Raw genomic sequence first — 8,938 nt, 5'->3', positions numbered from 1 at the left:
GGCTATACCTTTGGATTAATGGTTGATTACCGGAAACACCGTTTGCTACCCCTTCCACGACTGGAGTTCGATGATACAAACAAATCACTTTACTAGGTATAGGAGGGAAGGAAAAGTAGTTCATCCATTTACGTAAACTAGGAAACATCGTGATTTTGAGTTTGATAATTTTCATTAGGTTTTTGTTTAATTAAAATACAGTACTGTATTAACAATAAGTTTTTTTACTCACGAATTGAGCTATCCATTCGGACGTATTCATTATGCAGTGTATATTATACTGTCTACAGCACATTAGTGTACAATTTATAAAATGAAGATAAATTTGAAAATCATCATAATATGGATATTTAAACACATTTTTTTTTAAATGGTGGCCGTTCATTTCGATACAGGCTTAAGTTATTTTGTGCATATTATCGCACTATAGACTATTGTACCTAATTCCAATTACCAGTTTCGTCCTTCGTACTAATAACTCATGTTGAAATAATTCTGTACCTACTCTATAAAAGAGTGCCTTACGTACTGTAAATTCAATCTTCACTTCTGCACGATCTGAAAAGATAAAATTACTCAGACATGCTATCTACTGTCCGTTCAAGTGGTTTTGTCGCAGGGTCGTAGAAAGGGGGGAACTCACGTGACAGTTAATTACTTAACGAGGCCCTTTTATTTAAGTTATTTTAAACAGTTGTATAATATCACATAGACGTCCAATTCCTAACAGAAATTAAGGTTTTCAGAAAAAAAATCTATGACAGCCCAGCCACTAGTCTTTACAGAGGAGCGAGCAAAAGAGGTGGGGAAAACCGGGATGCGACGTAGGCAAATGGACGAGAGTACCTGTGCGAAAATATGATTCAATATTGAACGCTCTTTCGTCACTGGAAAACTTGAACATATTTCTGGAACGTACTATACTCACTAACTCAGTCCTGTTTAACGTAAGGAGACTTGCATACGTGGCCTTGGTTCTGTGTGGAAACTGTTCGAAGTTTACTAGTAGAGGAGGTGAGAATGAAGTACATTCAAAACTCAGGTACAATAAAAATTGAAGTAAAAATAAAATAATGTCCCTGTATATCTTGGGAACTACCTAAGTTTCATCTAATCTCACATGAGAGCCACAAAGTTTATCTAATAGACACTGAAGTTCACGCATGAATCTCATATCCTGATTGTTATGATTACCTTGATTATCATGTCCATATTTAGATTCGACCTAGTTCAGCCGATAGGACAATATTTATATGTGGAAGTTGCGAACAATGTCGGTCATTTCCAAAATAAGTAGCAGGTACTTTTTTCAGGAAGTAAAAAAAATGTATCGAGCCTTCACTTTACCCCAAAGTGAATGACAATTTTATGTGTCGTGCATGTTACGTTCGTTGTTCTAATGGTGACAATACTCATGATTTTAGTCATTTTTTGTGCATGTTATACACAAAAATATTTTGGAAATGTACGGTTTTGTTTGGAAATATGAAGGAAATATTCAGTTTTGTTCGGAAAAAAAGCTATTTGACATTTTTCATGGAAATATGAATATATTATAACACTTTTGCAATACGTAATTTTAATTAGCAATAAGATATATCACTCTTGCACATAGAAGTGGAAATTACCGATTTTAATTGATTGGTAATTGCAACACTTACAGAGTATTTAAAATGTTTGTTAAAATGTCTGTAAGGCGGTTGCTGTCGTCTGCTATACATCGAACTTTTCTGTTGATTTTCGAGTTCATTTTTTCCGGTTATTATATGCTTATTTAAGTTGTGTTAACTCTCGCTAGTGGTTTTATATTTTATTTTATCCGTCTTAGTATTTATTTCATTATTGTAAATATTTTTGTTTTATTATTATTATTATTATTATTATTATTATTATTATTATTATTAATGAATTAACTTATATTACTATCTTTGTATTATCTCCGTCACGGATATTCTATTATTATTTTATTATTATTATTATTATTATTATTATTATTATTATTACTATTATTTCTAACATCAACATTATTGATCTCTTTAAAATTTATGTAGACTACTGGACTGTACTCGAGCACGAGCATATGCTCATTTCGAGTATATATTCATATGTATTCATTTCAAATGTAAATTGTGAATAAATTTGAATTTGAATATGAATTTGAATATGACTTTGATACAAAAAGACAATGAAAATGTTGGCTTTAGTATGATAATAGATGGAATTATCTGGTTTTGATTGAAAGTACTGATTTTACCACACTGTTTCTCATGGAAATGACCGAGTTAGAATAAAAATAGTTACATATTCTGAAAGATGCCCCTCTAAACATACTGAAAACGTAAAAAAAAAACTCACTTTGTTTTCGGTGAACATGACCGGTTTTCTTTCAGCAACCCTCACACATGTCGCATATTAGATCCTAAATGCAAGAAAGGGAGTTCTTTCTTCGGAATTACGTTTTAGAAAGTCTAAAAGAGCTACCAACCATTTTATGAAATTCAAGGAGTAACGGAGTTCTTTTCTGGCTCTAAAACTCCACAATTCAATGCCTGCCCTACTACATACAGCAGATTGTTCAGCTTAATGGACTTTCAAGACAACAACTTTTACCAATTTCACTATGCTGCTATCTAGCGACTACAAAAGATGTCACGTACTGTACTTCCATCTAGCGGTCGTTACCAAAACTTTCCTTTTCGACAGTGGCGGCTCTAGTGGTTGTTCTCTTTTCATGTTGCCATTTCATAACATGGGAATGGCTAATCTTACAAGTATGTGATCAATAGGGACCTGCGTTTGAATACAAGTTAGGTATATCTCGATCGTACTAGCTTCACGCTGCAGTCTCTCTCCACACGTTCCGATACTGTGTATTTACATCTATTTGTGTACCTCAGTCTATAAGTCTGTGTACAACAGGAATATACTCGTGTACGAAATACCACTTAGATTTAATAACAATAATAACGAAGTATTTATTTGAAGGCAGCTTATATGCAATAAAAGATCTTTTTTACTACTGTTACTCAAAATTAAAAATTTTCAAGAGCCACTCGCTTTATTTTCAGGAGTCACCACATTTTGCCCAAACATGCAATGAGAAAACCATTAGAGCTAAATGATACATTTACTGAACTACGACTATACAGGGTGTATCTAAATTGGTGTCAAATATTTCGGGGACGTGTTCCTGATACCAAAACATTACAAAAAGTTCATATGAACATTGGTCTCAAAATAATTTATTTCAGAGTTACAAGACAAAATTTAATGTTACAAAAATTGCTCGAAGTGGCTTCCTTCTGCTTCGGTGTGTCCCCTAAACCTGCGTTACATGCTCTGGCGTACTCTGTTGAAAATTCCTGGATGATTTTGTATTTCGTGAAATCCAGTTTGGATACGCTCTCAGAATATCAACATTAAGTACAGGAGTCGCATAAACCAGGGACTTTAAATGTCCCCAGACGAAGAAATCCATTGGATTCAAATCAGGCGATCGAGCAGGCCATGCAATGAATCCCCTTCGACCAATACATCTTTGGGGAAATCGATCGATTACGAACTATCAGACTGAAATGAGCTGGAGCAGCATCGTGTTAAAACACATTCGTTGGATAACGTCCAGAAGCACATCTTCACTTAAATGATGCACATCATTTCGTTCTGTTCACTTACAGAATACATTTTCTTCTGATTTCTTTGCTCTACAAAATACAAACAAACAAAAAACCACCAAACAATCAGCGGTCAATGAAGGGACAAATCCTTTATTAACTCCCTAACGAATGGTTTTCAGACCCATGTTCTTATTAACTTTTTTAATTGTTTTGATGTTAGGAAAACGTCCCCGAAATATTTGACACCAATTTAGATACACTCTGTATTTAACAATAATAATATTTATGCAATACAAACACGCGCTCTCAGAGACGCTCTGAACTCTCCACTGAAGCTACTTAGTGACAATATCTTGAGATGCGCAAGAAATTAGCAAAAGTTTTTGTTTGGATTATCTCTTTCTCACGATTATTATTACGTATTATTAAAAATATTAAGTTAAAATACCTATACGAAATCCTCGCTCAGTCTACGTCGAGACAGATAAGACCATTAGATTACGTAAAACAATTTATATCTTTGTTATACTTCGGTCATATTTACCAATTAATATTTTACGTCTCATTTATTTAGCTTTATTTCAATCCATTCTCCAGTATGGAATTTTAGGGTGGGGAAATGCTTATAATTCTAATCTCACTCCACTAATACTTATTCAGAAAAGAATCATTAAAATATGCCTTAATAAACCAATTGATTACTCATCCGACCTTTAGTTCTCTGATTTTAATGTTTTGAAAATTAAACAGATTTATTATATTGCCTTATTAATCTTCATACATAAAAATCGTAATAACTTCAAATTGTATCATCATAAATATGGAACTAAAAGATCCGATTTTATACGACTAGAGGAACCAAAGTGTTTCACAAGCACAGCTCTGAGCCATGGTACCTACTTTGGTCCAAGGTTATACAATAAAATAATTGATAAATACCCAAATTTGGAAAATTTTAGTATCAGAAATTTCAAAAATAGCGTTAGGAATTTAATTTTTAAAGAATATATATATATATATATTGATTTAATATGTATATGTATTTGTATGACTTGAATTGTTAAAATTGAAATTGTATTTGTAAATTTAATTTATTCCTGTGATTTTTTTCTTGACCCAATTTCTGTCAAATAATTATCTTTGTGTTTAGATATCTCCCTGAGCACGAGTTTTTACTCCTTCAGGGAAGAACTAAGATTGTATTTTTGTACATGTTATTTTACTAACAACATAAACAACATAGATTATAATAGTGAACAATGGAATTCGAAGGCAGGAGCACATGATTATTTGCACAAAACCTGCTAAATCATCTCTTTATCCCGTATAAATCTTACAGACTCGTTAAAGATTCAAATTTTACACACAAAAAATGGTAAAATAAGAAATAAGTCTCTCAAACCAAAGCTCAAAGTTAACGTAAAGATATATGTTCAATTCACACTTAGTTCTGTTATGCAAAGAACTGAACAAATGAGTACACATTCAGTGGAAGGATCTAAACTGTCGCTGTGCAGCATAAAATCCAATCACAAACATAGGCCTAAATACTTTAAAATGCTTATCTATTACTATTACCATTTCCCCAAGAATTTTATAAACACAAGATTTTCAAGATGAGCAAGGGACTGAACAGACTGCTATGGACGAGTACTTTAAGTAAACACGTAAAAATTGCTAAATAAAACATCTGAAATCTTACCTTGTCCATTCCTACGCAAACAGAATTACAGAACTGAGTTAAACGGGAACACTCTATCACGATGCATGGAAGTCACCACGCCGCGCCGCCCGCTTGAGCGATTGCTCTGCATAATAAATCCATCCCCACCTCTCTCGCTTTCTAATTTATACTCCAATAAGAAGACAGGATTGTGGATGTGTCCGTTCCTTCAGGCACGTGCCCTCTAATCAACTTGTTCAGTTTCGAATAGAGTTCTATTAAAAATGTTCCGTCATTAACTTATCTTATTGTGGATAATTATTTCACAAATCAATTACTCATATACACTACAGTAGATCCTTAGTTAACTGTTGACGGTTAACCGAAAATTACTGACGTAGACACTACTATAGTTTAATATTATTTTACAACAGTCACTTTTCATGAATAACTAATCATAAGGCATTTGAAAAAACTATTAATATTTCTTGCACTTCGGCAACTTTTAGAATTATTTATTAATGTTAATTTCTATAGTCGCGACGCTGTTACGCGTCTAGGTCTAATAGGTAGTATCGTTCGCCATTTTTGTTCTTTCGTTGCCGAGCTACCATACGAGGAATCTATTTGCCACACCGTTAAACATTATCATGTCGTAGCTCCTATGATAATAAATCAAACGCACTGTAATTCAGCAAACAATTGAGCGGCAAATAACGTCTTCATGTCCTTTCTGCGAACGCCAACGAAAGAGCCAAAATGGCGGGCGATGTATTAAGTATTTATCGAGCCTTAACACATGAATATCGTCTTCATCAGCGAATCACAAGATATACACGTTTAAATGTAGCCGACCTGCAACGCGATTGGCTACCGGAAATTAGAGCGACGGGACTATAGTTCTCTATCGTGACAAATCTCCGCGTAAATGGTATCCTTCTCTTGATGCAGCAAACGCAGAAAGTCAAATGATTCAAAGGCTAATCATGATGTAGTATACAAAATGTAGCCCTAGTCAATCTACTGGGTGTCAAGGAATAAATCAAAATAAATAAACAATGAATGTATTGAGAACTACTTTTAAAGAATTTGTAACATCCAAAAATCCGTCTTTCCTAATGAAATCACCAAATTTATTGTTAGTTGCAATCTGGAAATGAGATATGATTTTTAATATGAATCATTAATGTAATTAAGGTAACTCTTTCAATAAAAAGAACAAAAACAAAAATAAAAAACCAAAAGTAAATCATCTCTCATGTCCAGAATAACATACGAAAAACTTAAACATTTCGAATGGATAGCTTTAAAAGTTGATGAGATGTAGAGCCAACTGTGGGCTGCTGTATTTTAAAGTATAAGGTTATTCAAAAGTTAGTTCCCATTCTGAAATGGTAATAAAGAGCCCGGATGTCTGGCAAAATACCTTTCTTACTGGGAGGAAGTAAATCATTATTTGCATAGATATAAATATGATTTGGAGTAAATCAAAGTGGTAGGGCCAATTTTTACTTCGCCTATTTTGCCTTTATAAGGTTTTTCTTACTAATAAATGCCTTTTTTTTATCATTTTAAAGCATTATTTCTTGTTTATTTGCAATTTTCTAATTAATTGTAATGTAATCTGTATGAAATTCAAATATTTAAAACAATGACTAGCTTTACTATTCAATGTATATTATTTATTTTCAATAAATTTTTATCGTTTTAATAGCTACCACATCTTGTCGCAGAATATTCTTTTTTAAAATTTCATTATGTATTTTTAAACATTAATTTACATTTTCTTTTTTGTTCATTTGAATTGATTAGGATGCCGACATTTTAAATCCAAGATTTGGGTGGCTATCATTTCGATGATATTCTCTCTCTAGTAAATAAAATAATTTATTTCGGTGCTTAATCTGCTAATAATCGTGCTTTAATTTCATAACATGGAAATGACCAATCTGATATATACTGTATGTGACCAGTAGAGACCTGCGTTTGATTACTTTGAATACAAGTTAGGTGTACCTCGATCATACTAGCCTTACGCTGAGATCTCTTCCCGCACGCTCCGGTATTCTGTGTTTACATCTATTCGTGTACCCGAGCCTATAAGTCTGTGTACAACAGGAATAGTATTGATGTACAAAGTACCACTTGAATCTAACAAATTATTTACTTAAAGGCAGTATATATGAAATAAAAGATATTTTACCGCTGTTTGGTTAGGTTAGGTTAGGTTAGCTTAGCTTATACGATGAAAGAGTATGCAACGGAGAAAAATTATCTCCGGCGCCGGGATTTGAACCCGGGTTTTCAGCTCTACGTGCTGATGCTTTATCCACTAAGCCACACCGGATACACACCCCGGCGCCGGACAGAATCGTCTCAGTTTAAGTTCCAACTCTTGGGTTCCCTCTAGTGGCCGTCCTCTGCACTACGTCATAGATGTCTATGAACGTAGGACTGAAGTCCACACATGTGCTGAGGCGCACTCGTTATGAGTGACTAGTTGGCCGGGATCCGACGGAATAAGCGCCGTCTTAAATCACGAAGTGATTTACGCATATCATATATATTACTTTAATGTACCGAAGTACATATGATATTTCCATGCAGATATTCTGCGTCATCATACGATGAAAGAGTAATGGAACGGAGAAAAATTCTCTCCGGCGCCGGGATTTGAACCCGGGTTTTCAGCTCTACCTACGTGCTGATGCTTTATCCACTAAGCCACACCGGATACCCACCCCGGCGTCGGACAGAATCGTCCCAGTTTAAGTTCCAACTCTTGGGTTCCCTCTAGTGGCCGCCCTCTGCACTACGTCATAGATGTCTATGAACGTAGGACTGAAGTCCACACATGTGCTGAGGCGCACTCGTTATGAGTGACTAGTTGGCCGGGATCCGACGGAATAAGCGCCGTCTTAAATCACGAAGTGATTTACGCATATCATATATATTACTTTAATGTACCGAAGTACATATGATATTTCCATGCAGATATTCTGCGTCATCATACGATGAAAGAGTAATGGAACGGAGAAAAATTCTCTCCTGCGCCGGGATTTGAACCCGGGTTTTCAGCTACACGTGCTGATGCTTTATCCACTAAGCCACATCGGATACCCACCCCGGCGCCGGACAGAATCGTCTCAGTTTAAGTTCCAACTCTTGGGTTCCCTCTACTGGCCGCCCTCTGCACTACGTCATAGATGTCTATGAACGTAGGACTGAAGTCCACACATGTGCTGAGGTGCACTCGTTATGAGTGACTGGGTTAGCTTAGGTTAGGTTTTGCTCCGTTTGGGCATTTCTCAATTAAATTTTGTAAAAACTGATATAGTTTTTCTGTACCAAATTTTATTAATTCAGCAGGTGTTCCACCAATTCCACTTCCTTTGTTATTCTTTAAAGTAGGCCTATTTATAGCGTCCTTGACTAGTTGAATGATCAAATCATTGCCTTCTTGTTCTATGTTCTTCATTCTAATCCATAAAATGTTATCTATTTTCTGTTAACAACTCTTGAAAGTATGAATTCCACTCTTTGACAGATATAAAATTAACATGAGATTTTTCTTTCTTTCGCGACTTTTTTTTCTGTGCAACTTGACGTCTCATTTGTGCTTGCATCTCTTTTAAAGCTATTTTATCGTTTATTTTAG

General features: G+C 34.7%; 1 protein-coding gene across 2 annotated transcripts in view; it reads left to right on the top strand.

The window, feature by feature from the left end:
* The window catches only part of Dh31-R (Diuretic hormone 31 Receptor), a 1,450,252-nt gene that overhangs the window by 1,313,676 nt on the left and 127,638 nt on the right, over nucleotides 1-8,938 (top strand). The gene's annotated exons all lie outside the window — the stretch shown is intronic.

Source organism: Periplaneta americana, chromosome 13 (genome assembly GCF_040183065.1).
Source record: "Periplaneta americana isolate PAMFEO1 chromosome 13, P.americana_PAMFEO1_priV1, whole genome shotgun sequence".
Taxonomy (NCBI): domain Eukaryota; kingdom Metazoa; phylum Arthropoda; class Insecta; order Blattodea; family Blattidae; genus Periplaneta; species Periplaneta americana.
Note: the sequence above shows the minus strand (reverse complement) of the source record. Positions and strands in the feature narration are given on the sequence as shown.